The sequence below is a fragment of the Trichomycterus rosablanca genome, chromosome 9 (assembly GCF_030014385.1).
Source record: "Trichomycterus rosablanca isolate fTriRos1 chromosome 9, fTriRos1.hap1, whole genome shotgun sequence".
Classification (NCBI taxonomy): domain Eukaryota; kingdom Metazoa; phylum Chordata; class Actinopteri; order Siluriformes; family Trichomycteridae; genus Trichomycterus; species Trichomycterus rosablanca.
In genome coordinates, this window is record NC_085996.1 from 2,274,364 (window position 1) to 2,292,400 (window position 18,037).

At 42.1% G+C, this 18,037-nt stretch overlaps 1 pseudogene; it reads left to right on the forward strand.

Annotated features, from left to right (window-relative positions):
* The first annotated feature begins 9,605 nt into the window (after positions 1 to 9,605).
* Positions 9,606 to 17,533, forward strand: LOC134320345 (G-protein coupled receptor family C group 6 member A-like; annotated as a pseudogene).
* Positions 17,534 to 18,037: the final 504 nt, after the last annotated feature.

An 18,037-nucleotide genomic window follows, 5' to 3' on the forward strand; every position in this document is an offset into this window, starting at 1 on the left:
GAGAAGGCTAAACAGGCTTACTACTTCAACCGCCGTCATGGAGCCAAGCCCTTACCTGCACTGCAACCAGGAGGTGCTGTGTTCTGTAGGTTGGATCATGAAAGGTCGTGGTCTTTACCAGCAGTGGTCTCGAGTGAGAGCACAACCCCAAGATCTTTTGTTGTCAGGACGCAGCAGGGAGCGGAGCTGCGGCGGAATCGCCGTCATCTTCAGTTAGGGCCAGTTTCTAAACCTGCCCAAGTAACAGCTGACCAAAACAAAGAGACAGGTATTCTTTCTGATGTAGTCACTACGTCTGTGACTGTTCCTACTAGTCAGAGTCTGGACAAACCCGCAAACGCTTTGTCTACTCCGACTGTGACTAGGTCTGGTAGAGTGTGTAGGCCAGTAAACAGGCTTGACCTGTAAAACTAACATGGATCTTATTTTTTTTTGAGGGGGTGGCAGTGAATATATATAGAAAAAAAATATCTGTATATGAAAATGGTGAAAAGTTAACTGTAAAGTTAGAAATGGGAATAAGTTGTATTGTTGTCAGTAATGTTGATTTGTGACGTAATTGTGTTGGTGATAATGCAGTACTATGTTAAAGTACGTGAGATACTTAAATATGTTGTTACTAAACATTAAAAAAATAAATAAATAAATAAAAGGGGGAAGATGTCATATACGGTAGTAAAAAATGTGTTTGCGCTTGTACGATGTTATTTACGGCAGTAGAGAGCCGAGGGCTGGGAGGGGAGATAAACACAAGGAGAGGGTTACCGAGACGGTGTGTGTGTATGCTGTTGCATGGCTGAAGCTCATTAATAAAAGTTAACCTGAGCAAAGTAAAGCCTCCGATCCTTTCCTTTACAGAAGGTGGAGGAGTTCAAGGTGGGCTGGGAGGGGAGATAAACACAAGGAGAGGGTTACCGAGACGGTGTGTGTGTATGCTGTTGCATGGCTGAAGCTCATTAATAAAAGTTAACCTGAGCAAAGTAAAGCCTCCGATCCTTTCCTTTACAGAAGGTGGAGGAGTTCAAGGTGTCTAACATCCACCAGCTCCGTGATGTCATCATGGAGGAGTGGAATAGGATTCCAGTAGCAACCAGTGCAGCTCTGGTGAATTCCATGCCCAGGAGGGTTAAGGCAGTGCTGGATAATAATGGTGGTCACACAAAATATTGACACTTTGGGCACAATTTGGACATGTTCACTGTGGGGTGTACTCACTTATGTTGCCAGCCATTTAGACATTAATAGCTGTGTGTTGAGTTATTTTCAGAAGACAGTAAATCTACACTGCTATACAAGTTGTACACTGACTACTCTAAGTTATATCCAAGTTTTGTTTCTATAGTGTTGTCCCATGAAAAGATATAATAAAATATTTGCAGAAATGTGAGGGGTGTACTCACTGTTGTGATACACTGTAGATTAAAATATACACATAAATATGTGATATAAGTGGAAAAAATCGTGTGGACGTATATACTCTTATACTGACTAAATGAGATTGATCTAAATAGATTTAAAAAAAAACATAAAATAAATATAATTTGTTGTTTTTTTCTTTTTTGAGTGCATGAATTATATTATTATTATTATTTTTAACTCCAGTCCTGAAGGATCTGCACAGCTTCATGCTTTACAGACCTGAACATCAGGACGTCTGATCCAGCGTGATGATGCGTCCTGGTGTTCAGGCCGAGCTGGGGTTGGACTGGAGTTAAAAAAACAGACTCAGGCTTCGTACACGAGGACATTTTGTTATTTGCACCCCTGTCTGTTCAATCACTCATCGTTTATTTTATTTTCAGTAACTGTTCCATCCTGGTCAGGGTCATGACGGGTCCGGAACTACCTGGAATCACTGGATGGACAGCAGGTATAAACCCGGGACCCTTTAACCCCTTAATGCTAACAAGCTGATGCTCAGGCGTCCACAAATTTTAATTTTTTTATTTATTTCTGCTTTTTGTCCATTTTTCTCCTGATTTAGCATAGTCTTCCACTGCTGGGGATCCCGAATGCGTTCGAGGAGGGTATATTTGCCTGCTTCATGCTCCTTCCAGTGGCCAATTGGTGTCTGCTGTAGGCAATGCCAATTGTGCCCACTAGATGGCGCCCAGCTGACCAGTAGCAGAGCTGAGTTCAGAATCTCACCTGGGCGCCCTGTCCACATACTTCTGACCACGATGCTTGAACTGGTTTGTACCGGATGACAAAATGTCCTCGTGTACTCGCCCCTCGGCCCATAATTCAGTTCACGTCATGACCCGACGCGCGACGACGTAGCGCTCCGGCGTCGCGGCGGTTCCATCGCAGTCTGAGACAGAGAAATTAGCTCCGTTTCCTCCGCTACAGATTCTCTATTAACTCACTTTAGATTATTTATAGATTCATTCTAGATTCATTCTAGATTCTCTGTAGATTCTCTATAGATTCACTATAGACTCACTGTTGATTCATTACAGACTCACTGTTGATTCATTATTGATTCGTTATTGATTCATTATAGATTTACTATTGATTCACTGTTGATTCACTATATATTCATTACAGATTTATTGTTTATTCATTATTGATTCTCTATAGATTCACTGTTGATTCATTACAGATTTATTATAGATTCACTGTTGATTCATTATAGATTCTCTATAGATTCACTGTTGATTCATTATAGATTCATTATAGATTCACTGTTGATTCATTATAGATTCTCTATAGATTCACTGTTGATTCGTTATAGATTCATTATAGATTCATTATAGATTCACTGTTGATTCATTATAGATTCTCTATAGATTCACTGTTGATTCGTTATAGATTCATTATAGATTCATTATAGATTCACTGTTGATTCATTATTGTTTCATTATAGATTCATTATAGATTCACTAAAGATTCATTATTGATTCGTTATTGATTCACTAAAGATTCACTGTTGATGCATTATAGATTCATTATAGATTCACTATTGATTCACTGTTAATTCACTATAGAATCATTACAGATTTATTGTTGATTCATTATTGATTCTCTATAGATTCACTGTTGATTCATTATAGATTCATTATAGATTCACTGTTGATTCACTATAGACTCACTGTTGATGCATTACAGACTCACTGTTGATTCATTATAGATTCACTGTTGAATCCTTATAGATTCATTATAGATCCACTGTAGATTCACTAAAGATTCACTGTTGATTCATTAAAGATTCATTATAGATTCACTGTTAATTCATTATTGATTTATTATAGATTCACTGTAGATTCACTAAAGATTCACTGTTGATTCAGAATCAGAATCAGAATATCTCATTATACCAGGTATAACGAAATTAAGGTGCCACACTCTCAAGTGTTTACAAACAATAACCAAAGAGAAAAACTAGAATTTACAAAATATCAAAAATGTAAAAATTTACAGACTTTACAATGACAATAGACAATAGACAATAGAATAATAGATTTCTGTTTGGTAGCAGGCTGGTGAAAAATTGCACATAACCATTTGTAAAAAATTCTAAAAATTGCACATTACCCTTGTAAACATAGTGAAATTGCCCGGAAATTTACCCCTGTAAACACTGTCCGAAAATTGCACAGTCCCGTGTGTTCCAAAAACAACCCTACAAAGAAATATTCAAGGTTCGTACCGCGGTGGGGTAGAAGCTATTTCTGAGCCGGTTTGTCCTTGTCTTAAAAGTCCTATACCGTCTGCCTGACGGTAACAACTGAAACAGATGGTGGCCGGGGTGAGATTTGTCCATTACAATTTTGTTAGCTCACAATCCTCTGTAGTTCTTTTTTGTGTGCTGCAGCGCTACTGGAGAACCACGTGAGTGAGGATGCTCTCTATGGTAGAACGGTAGAAGGACACCAGCAGTCTCTGATCGATGTTATTTCTCCTGAGTGTCCTCAGAAAGTAGAGTCTCTGCTGTGCCTTCTTCATCAGTTCTGTGATGTTCACACCCCAGGTTAGGTCCTCCTCGATATTAATGCCCAGGAAGCGAAAGTATGTGACCCTTTCCACACAGACCCCATTTATGGTTATGGGTTGAATGACACTTCTCACCTTCCTAAAATCAATAACCAGCTCTTTTGCCTTTGCCATGTTCAGAAGCAGATTGTTGTCCTTACACCACAATGACAACCGCTCCACTTCGTCCTGGTTGGCAGTCTCATTGTCTCCAGAGATAAGCCCTACAATGGTGGTGTCGCCGGCAAATTTAATGATGGTATTGCTGGTGTGAGCAGTGGTGCAGTCGTAAGTATACAGGGTGTAGAGCAGGGGACTCGGCACACAGCCCTGTGGAGAGCCTGAGCTGAGGCTGATGGATGTAGAGGTGTGAGGTCCCACTCTAACACAAGGTGTGATAAGGCAAACCCAGGGACAAACACCATATTAAAGTCCATAGTTTTGGAATGGGATGTCTAACAAGTTTGTCAAACAGAAAGTTATGAACTAAAATCTAACTTTACATGTGTAATGCATATATTGCAGACAGCTCCACCCCGTGTGCAGAATTAGATTCAATTATTTCAGTTTTCTTGATGTATTTTATATTGATGGTGGACGCTGGCGCATTTGGCTGCCGCTACCGTTACCGTATTTTATCGTATTTTACTGAATTTTTATCGTTTTTCGTTTTCATCTTTTTACACACCTTGTGGCTCTATTTCTTTTATGTTACTTTTGATATTTTTATTTGTTCTTTTGATACTTTTTGTTCTTTCTACTGCACATCGCGTCTGCGGCCGGTGGTGAACGGTGGATGAGTTTTCCTGGGATCGGCACAATGTTGAACTATTCCGTTGACCAGCTGAGGAAGTTCAACAATTGCACTACTCCATCGTGTATTTCAGTCATCAAACAGCTTGGACTCCTTCGCCGGCCTCGTTATATTCACAGGGGCTCCCGGAGAAAGCTTGTTTATTTTCGAAACGGTAACGCTATTCCATCCTTCTGGTCAGCCGTGCGCACTGCTGCTCCGCAAACACATCTTCAGAGCACTGCTGCCTTGCACACTAGTAGCGGTGTAGTCTCCATGACAATGCTGTCCACGGAGTGGGATGGGAAACGCGGAGTGGACTTTGCAAATCTCCGTTCTCTTCCTCGTTCCTCACAGCCAACTACACAACAATATTACTTGAAAATGGCATTGCTTAATGTTCATTCACTAAACACAAAAAGTACTGTACTCAGTGAATTTATATCTGACAGTGAACTAGACTTTTTCTGTCTCACTGAAACTTGGCATAAACCCTTGGATTATTTTACGTTAAATCAGACCACGCCAATGGGATACTCGTATATTGATGAACCTCGTATGGAAGGGCGAGGTGGTGGTGTTGCTGCAGTCTATAGGGATGATATTAAAATAACCACTTTGTCTTTTCCTGCTGCTCTTTCTTTTGAACACCTGGCTTTCAAGTTTTCAGGGCCTACTCCTCTGGTCACTGCTGTGGTTTATCGTCCGCCAAAGCCAAACGCTTCCTTTCTCTCTGACTTTTCAGATTTTTTAACCCAGCTTAGTGCCCTCTCATCCTCTGTACTGCTTATGGGTGATTTTAACATCCATATTGATGACAACAACTGTAAATTTGCCAGGGAATTTTTGGAAGTTACAGTGTTTTAATTTCACACAACATATACATTTTCTAACTCATAAAGAAGGTCATACTCTTGACCTTGTATGCTCTACTGGTGTCCTAGTTCATCAGCCGTCCAGCCATGACCTTACTGTCTCTGATCATTTGACAATCATCATGGACATTGAGGTCACTAAACCCATCACTAGAGCTAAACATAAAATATCCTTCAGGAATCTTCAATATATCTCTCCCTCTGCTTTCTCAGATTCTCTTGTTAAAAAGATGTCTGTCTGTCCTGTACTGTCTAGTAATTCATCTGACCTTGTCGATTACTATAATGACATACTCGCCTCATGTCTTGATGAGCTGGCTCCTTTGAGAACCAAATTTGTTTCATTTAGTCATTCTGCACCATGGTACATAATTGAGCTTCACCAAATGAAATCCCATAAACGCCAGCTTGAAAGACTTTATAAGAAAACCGGTCTAACAGTACATTATCAGATTTATTCTGATTATCTTCAACATTACAAAGACGCTCTTACGGCAGCCCGATCCACTTACTATTCCGAACTCATACATGCTGGATCAACAAATCCTAAGACTCTCTTTTCCACAATAAATAAACTTCTCAAACCAGTTGACAATACTACCAATTCCTTTACAGTTGACAAGTGTAACTCTTACCTCTAATTTTTTCAAACAAAAGTTGAGAATATCCACAATTTTCTGACAGTTTCCCCTGTCATCTCTGTTTCTCCGCCTGTCTCACCTCAATTTATTACCCAGCCTCTGTCTCAGTTCTCACCTGTGTCTCATTTGGACCTATCTGAGATCTTGACAGGGATGCGAAGCTCCACTTGTGTTTTGGATCCTGCTCCATCAAAACTTGTTAAGGGTTGTTTTCCAGATATCTCCTCACTTATCACAGAGATAATCAATTCCTCTCTTAGTTCTGGCTCAGTCCCTCAATCACTCAAATTGGCTGCTGTTACTCCCATACTTAAAAAACCTGGACTTGACTCTAACATTATGAGTAACTTTCGGCCCATTTCCAATCTTCCATTTCTGTCGAAAATACTGGAACGTGTTGTTGCCTCACAGCTCAAAGATCACCTAAATTCCAATAATCTATTTGAATCATTTCAGTCTGGTTTCCGCCCCCAGCACAGCACTGAGTCAGCCCTCCTCAAAGTCACAAATGACCTTCTTCTTTCCTCAGACTCTGGACAAATTAATATTCTCGTCCTCCTTGATCTTACTGCAGCTTTTGACACCATTAATCACTCCATTCTTCTGTCCCGCCTTGAATCCTCTGTCAACATCACTGGTACTGCCCTTTTGTGGTTAAGGTCATATCTCGTAAACAGACAACAGTTTGTTAATATCAACAATTGTAGTTCTGCCATTGCTCCACTGTCCCAAGGCGTTCCCCAAGGCTCAGTGTTAGGTCCCCTTTTGTTTATTCTTTATATGCTCCCTCTTGGTGACATCATACGTCGGCATGGTTTACATTTCCACTGCTATGCTGATGATATTCAGCTTTACATCTCCTCCAAATCCATTAATACTGAGCTTCACTCCACTCTGACAAATTGCATCACTGAAATGAAATTGTGGATGAAAGCTAATTTCCTCAAATTAAACTGTGAAAAATCTGATATGATCATCGTAGGTCCTACATCCCTGGCAAAAACCACAAAAAAATTTCAAATTACCATTGATAATGACACTTTGTCTCCGTCTTCTAACATCCGAAATCTTGGTGTAATTTTTGATAGCAACCTCTCTTTTGACCTCCATGTAAATCACATCACCAAAATTGCTTTCTTTCATCTAAAAAACATAGCACGTCTACGTCCATCACTCTCCTTTTCTGCCGCCGAAACCTTGATTCATGCTTTTATTACATCCAGAATTGATTATTGCAATAGCATCCTTTATGGTACATCTAACAAAATCCTAAAAAAACTTCAGTATATCCAGAATTCAGCTGCTCGCCTCCTTACTCATACTCGCTCCCGTGATCATATTACACCTGTTCTACAAAAACTTCATTGGCTTCCCGTTGCTCAACGCATTTGTGACCCCTATATAAAGAAATTCATACATGGTCACAATAATTCTTTTTTTTATGCTTGTAATTATTAGGGTCACTCATTCTTCAAATCTAAAAGAAAAAAACCCTTGTAAGTTCATTCCAGCTATGGCCGCTAGAGGGCACTCTTGTACAGGAGAACATGTTCTAGCTAACCGGGAAGTTGCTCTCTCTGGCTCATTCCAGAAGAGACACTAAACGAAGCACAACTGCTGTTCTCCTGTGTCTTTATTTCTCCTGTTTTCACAGGATATATCTGCTACAACATCTTGTATCCTAGATGTGTAACAGATTCATGGGGGCTCGTCCGGGATCGCTTGTCCAGTCTGGTTGAGCAGATCCAGTGATTCCTGAGTGACAGTGAGGCGCGAGGTCCGTGCAAGGAGCTGGAGCTCCAAGTGGGCAGCTAGAGAGGCGAAGGTGACCAAACGAAAGGGGAATCCTAGCCAGGAGCGTGTGCCACAGTGAGCCAAGCATCCAAAAGCGTGCATCATGTCTGACACAGAAAGGAAGGGACTGGTCTGGGCCATCAAGAAAAGCCTGCACAAGTTAACCACCGATGAAGTCTTCCAGATTGCCAAAAGCATCACTCCGGTACCTGAACTAGATCAGTCTATTTTGAGCCAAGATGATGAGGAAACGTGCTTTGAATATGTGTTTGAATATCTGAATTGTACTACCTTGCTAGCACTTGAGGATAGGGGTATGGCACAGTTACTGTTTTTGCAGGATGTGATTGAGGAGTTTATTCAGAAGCGTAACCTAAGTACACCCGTTGTAGGTGGGGACACAGACATTGAGGTAGCTGCCACACCTCCAGCCATCCCACTTAAAATTGCAGGCACTGGTCCCAGCACAAACAAAGCTAATAATAATCAACCAACATTCAGTGAAGAGGGATTAGGACACATGACACACACAGTGGATAGACTCCCCTCAAATAGGCATCACAGTACATCCTCTGGTAACACTGAAAGGGCACACTCACCTCTGATTAGGGCTGACAGTATGATACCACTAAAAGATCTCCCCTTATTACAACGGAGAGAATTCAAGATTCAAGGTGGTCAGATTGGAGACCATTCTGCTGACATTAGCTACAACAACTTGTGGAAACAAATAGAAGAGGGTGTGAAAGAAAACTTCGGCAGCAGTGAAATTATCCGAGGTGTATTGCGAATGATCAAACCTGGTCATTTCAAAGATATGCTGATCAACAAGGAAGACATGTCTCTTGAAGAGTTGAAAAGCTTCTTGCAGTCCCATCTTGGCGAGAGGAACAGCACTGAACTATTCCAAGAGTTAATGTGTGCAAAGCAATTAGATGGTGAAACCCCCCAACAGTTTCTCTACAGTATGATAGGACTGAAACAAAAGGTGATGTTCGCATCCAGGCAGGCTGGCTCGGATATTAGGTATGATGCCCATACTGTCCAGAACGTATTTCTTCACACAGTCTTCCAAGGTTTCAACACTAAATGCAGTGACATAAGGAGAGAATTAAGGTCCCTTCTTTCCGATGATACAGTCACTGATGAAGTGCTCTTGAGACAAGTAATTAAACTCACAAGTGATGAAAGTGAACGACAACGCAGGTTGGGACACCAACCTCGTCAAAGGCCACCTACTGCCTATAGTGCACAGCTATCTCCTGACTGTGAAAACCAAGAAAAGACATTAGAACCCAAGAGCCAAGTCAAAACACTACAGCAATTAACAGCACATATTGAAGCACTTACCACTGTTGTTGATTCGCTGAGACAATCTAAAGTGAATGAACATGCATATTCATGTAGTGTTAATCAGCCCCACACGCTAAAAAGGAGTCGACCTTACAGATGCCCAGAGTGTGTGCGAAAGGGCCTAACGAACTGCACTCATTGCTTCCTGTGTGGTGAAGAAGAGCATAAAGTCATAGGATGCATGAGGAAACCAAAGCCTTCGGGAAACGAGGTTCGGTCACGGCAGAGGGACAACCTGTGACCGGCTTAAGGAAGCAGTCCCACTCTGATGTCGAAACACGTAATACTACGCCGACACTGATGCCAGCTACTTGTGAGGGACCACCAAATAATGAAAAAATGGCTCAGCTAATTGGTAGTAAATGTCTGCTCAAGTGTTACATAAATGGATATTCTGTAACAGTCCTCCTCGACACTGGAGCTCAAGTAGCATTCTTGATCACTCATGGAGAGCCAAGTACTTACCTGATTTGCCTATCCGATCTCTAAGTGAGCTGATGGGGACCAAAGCTCTTAATGTCCATGCAGTAAACGGAGAAATTCTCCCCTTTGATGGTTGGGTAGAAGCAAGGGTGAACCTGCCAGGGAATGATGATCCAGATTTGTCCATTCAAGTGCCTTTCTTAGTGAGCCACATGAGCCTTGAAAGACCAGTACTAGGGTTCAATGTTATTGAAGAACTTATTGAAGGGCAAGAAAGTGGACCACGTATACCGCTTACGCTGGCCAACCTTTTGAGCGGGGCAATGGAGATTAGAGAGGAGGAGGCTAGTGTCATTGTAAATTTCATCCAGTCAAGGACTACTGACTTAGAACAAGCTCCGGCAAAGGTGGGGCCCCAGGACATTGTTGTCCTTCCAGGCGAAGTTACACGCATAAAGTGCAATATCCCTGTTGACTTTAGTCCACATGAACCAGTAGTGCTGTTTAAGACAGACAACAATAGCACACCATTAGAGCAACTGATTGTGGCTGAAGGGCTCGTGGAAGTCAGTCGTACTAGTAGTCCATATGTCGAAGTGCCCATTAATAATTATACCAAGCACAATATCATGCTTCCACGGAAGACAGTAATTGGTACCATCCATGCCATTTCCAAAGTAATTGAAACTGACCAGGCTGCCCACCACACTGTAAATCAGTTTGGCGTTACACCTGAGGTGAGAGTTGAGGAAACCCATCGGGCAGAATTATGGCACCCTCCTGTCAACTTAAGCCACTTAGAAGAAAGTCAGCAGGAAGTTGTTAGAAGGATGCTTTATGAAGAATCCACAGTGTTCGCTCGTGATGAGAATGACATTGGTTGTATTCCTAGTCTCCAGATGTCAATCTCACTTAAAGATGATATCCCAGTTCAGAAGTCCTATTCTGCTATCCCAAAGCCACTCTACAAAGAAGTCAAGGAGTACATTCAAGACTTACTGGTTAAGGGATGGATTGTGAGATCTAAATCTCCTTATTCTGCTCCAGTAGTATGTGTACGCAAGAAAGATGGTACACTAAGGCTGTGTATTGACTACCGGTTGCTAAACCAGAAGACCATTTCAGATAGGCATCCCCTACCCGGGATCCAGGATCTCCTTGACACTCTTGGAGGCTATAGTTGGTTCTCAATCCTGGACCAAGGGAAGGCCTATTATCAAGGCTTCATAGCTGATGGATCACAACATCTCACAGCTTTCATTACCCCTTGGGGATTGTATGAATGGGTGCGTATCCCATTCGGTTTATCAAATGCTCCTGCAGCCTTTCAAAGAAGCATGGAGGAAATGTTGAACTCACTGCGTGATGAACATTGTATCCCATACCTTGATGATGTGCTGTGTTATTCCAAATCATTTGAGGATCATGTGGAAGGTGTAAGGAAAGTCCTAAAAGCCCTCCGGGAACAGGGAGTCAAACTCAGGCCTACCAAATGTGAGTTCTTCAAGAGCGAGGTCCGCTACGTGGGGCACCTAGTTTCAGCAGATGGTGTAAGAATCGATCCAAAGGATCTGGAGGCGGTACTTTCACTTAGGGATAAGGCCCCAGCAACTGTTGGAGAGGTACGGAAATTACTGGGGTTCTTGAGCTATTATAGAAGCTACATACAAGACTTCTCCAGAGTTGCCAAACCCATCTATGAGCTTTTGCAAGCAAAGCCACCAGCTGCAGGGGTAAATAAAATGAGTAAGACCAGAGGGAAAGGAACTCAGTTACCCTCTAAAGACCCGGTCAAGTGGGCAGAGGAGCACCAAAATGCCCTAGAGAAGTTAATTGACATTCTGACTAACCCCCCTGTCCTCGCTTACCCAAATTTTGAGTTGCCCTTTGTACTTAATACTGATGCTTCTGAGCAGGGACTTGGAGCTGTACTTTATCAGTGCCAAAATGGAAAATTGAGGGTCCAGAACACTTACACCTGCAGAAAAGAACTATCACTTTCACTCAGGAAAATTAGAATTCCTTGCACTGAAGTGGGCGGTGTGTGATAAATTCAGGGACTATCTTTACTATGCCCCTCACTTTACCATATACACTGATAACAATCCCTTGACCTACATTATGCGAACAGCTAAGCTAAATGCAGTTGGTCACAGATGGGTGGGAGAACTTTCCGAGTTCAGATTTGACATCAAATACCGGCCAGGTGCCGTCAATGTTGATGCGGATACATTGTCTCGCTGGCCATTAGACATCGACAAGTATGTGGCAGATTGTGTAGAAGAGCTGTCTCCTGAAGCCATACATGCAACATGGGAAGGCAGTCAAGTGGCCAAAAGTAAAGACATAGCCTGGATGGCCACTTTGGATACGTCAACAGAGCAGAGTGTTCAGAGTCCCTTGTTGGCTGTTAGCCATGATGAAATGGAAAAAGCACAAAGAGAAGATCCTGCTATTGGGGAAGTACTAAAATTGAAAGAGACACACCAAATACTTACAAATGAAGCCAAACAGAGAGTAAATGGTTCCAGTCGAAAGCTTCTGTATGAGTGGGGAAAACTGGTCCTTGATAAAGGGCTGCTCTATCGTAAAACCAGTCAGCACTGCCAACTTGTTCTACCCACCAAGTACAGAAGCATGGCATTAAGGTACCTCCATGATGACATGGGCCATGTGGGTGTGGAAAGAGTCCTTTCCTTAGCTCGTGAAAGATTCTTCTGGCCTTACATGAAAAAGGACATTGAGACTCACGTGACAAGAAGATGTCCATGCATCAAACAGAAGAAACCAGTGACTCATGTTAGAGCCCCAATGGGTAGGATTTCCACCAGCCTGCCCCTTGAGCTTGTCTCAGTCGACTACCTCCACTTGGAGCAAAGTAAAGGCGGGTTTGAATATATACTTGTCGTGATAGATCATTTCACAAGATTTGCTCACGCGTATGCCACCAAAAACAAGTCAGCGAAGACCGCAGCAGAAAAGCTATTCAATGATTTTATTCTCCGCTTTGGATTCCCTTTAAAATTGCATCACGACCAGGGCCGTGAGTTCGAGAACGAGCTTTTTAAGACCTTAAGGCAGCTCTCTGGGGTAGGACACTCCCGTACATCACCAGGGCGTGGGGCCCTGGCCCAAAACATTTTGCGATGCCTATCAACATTTATGATACAATATATTTTTATTTCCGAGGGCCCTCCATTTTAAGGATCCTCTGACTATTAGGGACTTTGACCCCAGGGCCTCTTGGGGGCCCTAACCATGCTTTTGGGGCCCCTAGCCATGCTTTTGGGGGCCCTAGCCATGCTTTTGGGCCCCTTATGAAAATGGATGAGGCGTTGTGGCACTGCTCTGACTTCGACTTCTGGCTATTAGGGGTCCTAGGAAAGAGGGGGGCATATTTTTAGAGGGCCCTGGTTATGAGAGCCCCTACCAGAGGGCCCTAGAGAAGAGCAGGGCATACCATTAGAGGGCCCTTGATCACGAGGGCCCCTACTATGGGGCCCATGACTTCCATAGAAGTCGTTTATCATGGCTCCTTGACTTTCTAGGGACCTACAAATTGCCAGGCAAGCTACCATATTTCATAAGAGACGTTTTGTTGCAAATATGCGATTCAGGCCCTTACTTAATGTTTCTGAATTTATATTGTTTCAAAATTATTATGTTCAATTTCTCTTAAGCGCAGAGACACAAATTAATTTAGCAATTTTGCAATTATTTAAATTTAAGACAAGCAATTTCAAGCAGTTTGAATGCATACACACACTTAACTGAGCTATTTGATGTTCTTTTCATGCCTGACAATATGTCCAACAGTGAGCTCACTTTAAAGGTTAACTCACTCGCTGCAGCATATCCTTCAGATCTGAACATGAGCCTGGCAGATGAATTGATACAATACAAATCATTCATAAGGGGCCCAGACTATCCTTAATCCGTCCTTGCTTACAGTCAGAGAGTTCCGGTGTATGCCATCGTTAACGCCATCAGGGAACTCCTCAACTGCAGCGACACTTCCTGTTCTGGAGACGCAGACTTTCTTCCTTGGAAGGTAAATGTTGTTTATTTATGTCGGTAAAAACTTAAATTCAGCCCCTTTTTGGGGCAGCTAACTGCACCACCAAGCAAACTGTATTAAAACAGAGCCTAATGCTGTTCACTCTCTCTAGTTCTTATAACACTTCCAGGGTAACACCTCCACCACCAAAGCCAAGTCCACTGAAAAGTGTGGTTTACGCTTAACGTTTTCTTATTAGGTGCTGAGGTGGTTCAGCAGTAAAGTGCTGAAGATTATGATGAGAGAAATGTAGTCGTTGAATCGTTTCTAAATCGAGATGCAAAAAGGGAAACAGTTAACAACATCGAAGCTGTTTAACAAACTCATTATTAAAATAAAACTCAAGTACTCAAGTAACAAATGACTCTTTATAATGTTTAGCTGTTAAGCATTCTACGCCAGATAAAATTTAGCATGGACAACCAGACACTTTCCTTTAACGACAAGGGGGAATTCGAAAACGGATACAACCTCGTCATGTGGAAGAAGAGTGGTGACGACAGGGTGCTTGACGTGGTAGGAAGATTCCTCATCAGAAATGGGAAAGTGGAGGTCAATGAGAGCAAAATCCAACGGTCCAACAACACGGTGAGACTGAGTTCAGTGCTTCAGACCTGTACGACATGAACTGTGTGTTAAATATGCCAGGATACAGATCTATACAAAGTTATGACAGTTAAAATTAAAGTTCGTTCGTTCCTATTTTTATGAATGGCAGTCATAGAAAGAAAAGGAAAATTAAAAAGCAAAAATGATGAAAGTCAGAATGTAACATGATATACAAATCACTCCTGAGTATGTAAACTTTTGACTTTAATTGTAGGTTCAGACCTCTTTGAGTATTTTAACTAAACCTTTTTTTAAATCTTAGGTGCCCATCTCAAAGTGTTTAAAGACCTGCGAGCCTGTAGAATTTAGGATATTAGAACTTTCGACCTGCTGCTATGAATGTAAAAAGTGTGATGCTGGATTTTACTACGTGTCAGGTGAGTATGGATGGATGTAGAATCATTTCCTCTAAAACAGAAGGATCCGGTTCTTACGCAGATCTGCCGGCTGGAGTATTTTTTTTAGTGCAGTTATGTGCTCCATGACGTGAAAAATATAAATAAACCAAAAACAAACAAAACAGAAAGCAGTGATTTATTTATTTTTAATATATTTTTCACCATGCACTGCTTTATCCTGTGAGCTGGTGTGGTGTGATGGTAACCACGCTGCTGGTAGCAGTACTGCCTCAGCTCAGGGGGTTTAAATCCAGGGCATGGTTTACAAATACATGGTGCATGGTGGCTCATGAACCTGGATGTTGTGAGGACGCACATCAGTGCACCTTCAGTGCTGATCCCAAGCCCGGAAAAGGGTATCAATAATGTGGACAAATGATCCCTGTAAAAAACAGGTGATGGAGCATTAACAAAAGCCTCAGTCATAAGTAAGGATGGGTCGAGGGTTGTCATTTTTTGGGAAGCTTCATCAGGCAAGGATTTTAGATTTGATTAGATTAGATTCAACTTTATTAACATTACACATGTACAAGTACAAGGCAACGAAATGCAGTTTAGCATCTAACCAGAAGTGCAATAAGCAGCAAGTGCAGGATGTACAGTATCTACGATATACATTATTTACAAAATACGGGCAGTGGTATGAACAATATATACAGGTGAATATATTATTGAATGTACTGTAAACATGATGTATAGATGGGAGTGCTATAGACATAATATACAGATTGAAATTAAGGTGATACAGATTAAGGTGCAATGAACATAATAGACAGATGTATACGATATAGGTGGAAATTATGAACAAATGAGAAAAGGTTTGTAGCGCAACCTTTACCAGGAGGAGAGATGTGGCGGGTTAACGAGGGGCAGAGTTCAGTATGGAGACAGCTCTGGGGAAAAAGCTGTTCCTCAATCTGCTGGTCTTGGTCTTGTCTAGGGCAAGAGGGCAAACAGTCTGTGTGCAGGATGGGAGGAGTCCTTAAGAATGCTGCGAGCTCGACGCAGACAGCGTTTCCTCTGTACTTTACAGTCTGTCACATTTGTTCAGTCATTCAGAAAACCATGAACGATCTCTGTGGATAAAAGGTAAGATTAAAAAACGATGCTGAAAAAACCAGTACCTGTCTGTGCACTCTCACAAACCCAAATACAAATAGAAGGGTTGCTTCAGGAGGGCATCCAGATTTGCTGTAGAGACCTCTATATAAGCGATCAGCTGAAAGAAAAAAAATGAAAAGGAGGTTAACAAATCATCAATCAACATTTTTCACTTTCTCAACTTTACTGGATTTGAATTTGTAATAAATTTAAACCAGAGTCTTTGTTCCTTTATAAGCATCCCTGTTGGAAATGTCAAAATACGTCCTCTGCTCTGTACAGAACCTGTTTTTTATCAGTCATTCGGTCTTTGACATGTACATTCCTGTCATTTTGCACTTTTACATCAATTGTTTGTCTTTGGTCATTTTATTAAGAACACTCGTCTGGTCTGTACCTTCACTGCCGTTCTCCTAATGTAGCTTTTCCACCTTTTTTCTCTTCACAGATGAAGTAAAGTGTCAAAAGTGTCCAGAGGGAACTTATTCTCTATCAGGTTCTGTAGTGGGAGATTCAGTATTTGGAGTGGTCCTCAGCGTACTCCATTGTGGTGTTGATTGGAACAGTGATAGGAATCCTGCTACTGGTATCATCGCTGATCTATTTCGTTCTACACAGGAACAATTCCATAATCGAGGACAACGTAGTCTTGTCTTGTATTATGATGTTTGGCCTGATGGTGAGTTTCGGAGGTCTGATTCTCTTTTTAGGCTGGCCCAGCGACCACCACTGCAGGGCCCAGCAGGCCATGTATGGTCTGGCCTTCACCCTCTGTGTGTCGTGCATTCTCACGAAAGCTTTTGTGTCGTTCTTAGCCATCATGTCTATCAGCCCTGAGAGGCAGCGCTTCTTCAGTAAGTTTAACAAGCGTTATATCATCATCGCTCTACTGACTGGTGCTCAAGTTCTTGTTTTTTTCTTCTGGTTCATATTCGGTTCTCCAAAGGTTGAAGAGAAGGAGTTATCTGAGTCAGTTATCAAAATCCGTCAGTGCACTCAGGGCTCTCTGGTCGGAGCGATGCATGTCTACATTGCGGCTCTAGCCATGTCGTGCTTCTTCTTAGCCTTCAAAGGAAGAGTGGACAATACTGAGCCGATAGTCTTCAGCATGCTCTTTCATTTGTTCGTCTGGCTTTGTTCAATTCCACTCTTCATCACCCAAACGGATCAGCGTACCCTCATCCAGGTCTCTGCCATGATGGTCTCCAACTATGGAGTCATCGTCTGCCACGTCCTCCCAAAGTGGCATAAAATAATCTCGAAAAAGATCGATGACGCGAAGCCAAAACCCGAAGATGACATGAGCGAAACATCTGAGGACTCAGGACTTAGTCCTGAAGAAGAGTTACCTTCACCCAGCGCATCATCACAAACCCAACTTTGGCATGAAGACTTCAATGACCAAATGGGGTAAAAGGCTGCAAGAAGCAGGAATCAGCTCACAAAATGACTTTTAATTACTTCTGATCAGTTTTGGTAATCATACTGGCGGTACTTGCTCTACAAGTTCATTCACTACACAGAATGTCATCTGGAGGAATTTTATCCAGGCTGTTTAAAAAACGGCCTAAAATAGTACCAAATCCTGCAGAAAAGATAAAGCGCCAACATTTAATGAAAAAACTAAATGACAGAAGTGTAGAAAGCTAATCCCTGTTTCAGTGTTAAGGTTAAGAGAAGGTTTTAGGATGTTTTCATTGAAGAAAAATAAAAGCCAGAATGTTTGTAGTTTTTACTAAGATGGTTATAACAAAATTTAATCATTTTCCTAACCGCTTATCCAATCAGGGTCGCAGGGAGTGCTGGAGCCTATCCCAGCTCTTCAATGGGCGCAAGGCACACAGTAACACCCTGGACGGGACTCAGTCCATCACAGGGCACACACACACACACATTCACCTACAAGGCAATTCAGTGTCTACAATGAACCTGACTGCATGTTTTTGGACTGTGGGAGGAAACCGGAGCTCCCGGAGGAAACCCACACAGACACTGGGAGAACATGCAAACTCCACACAGAA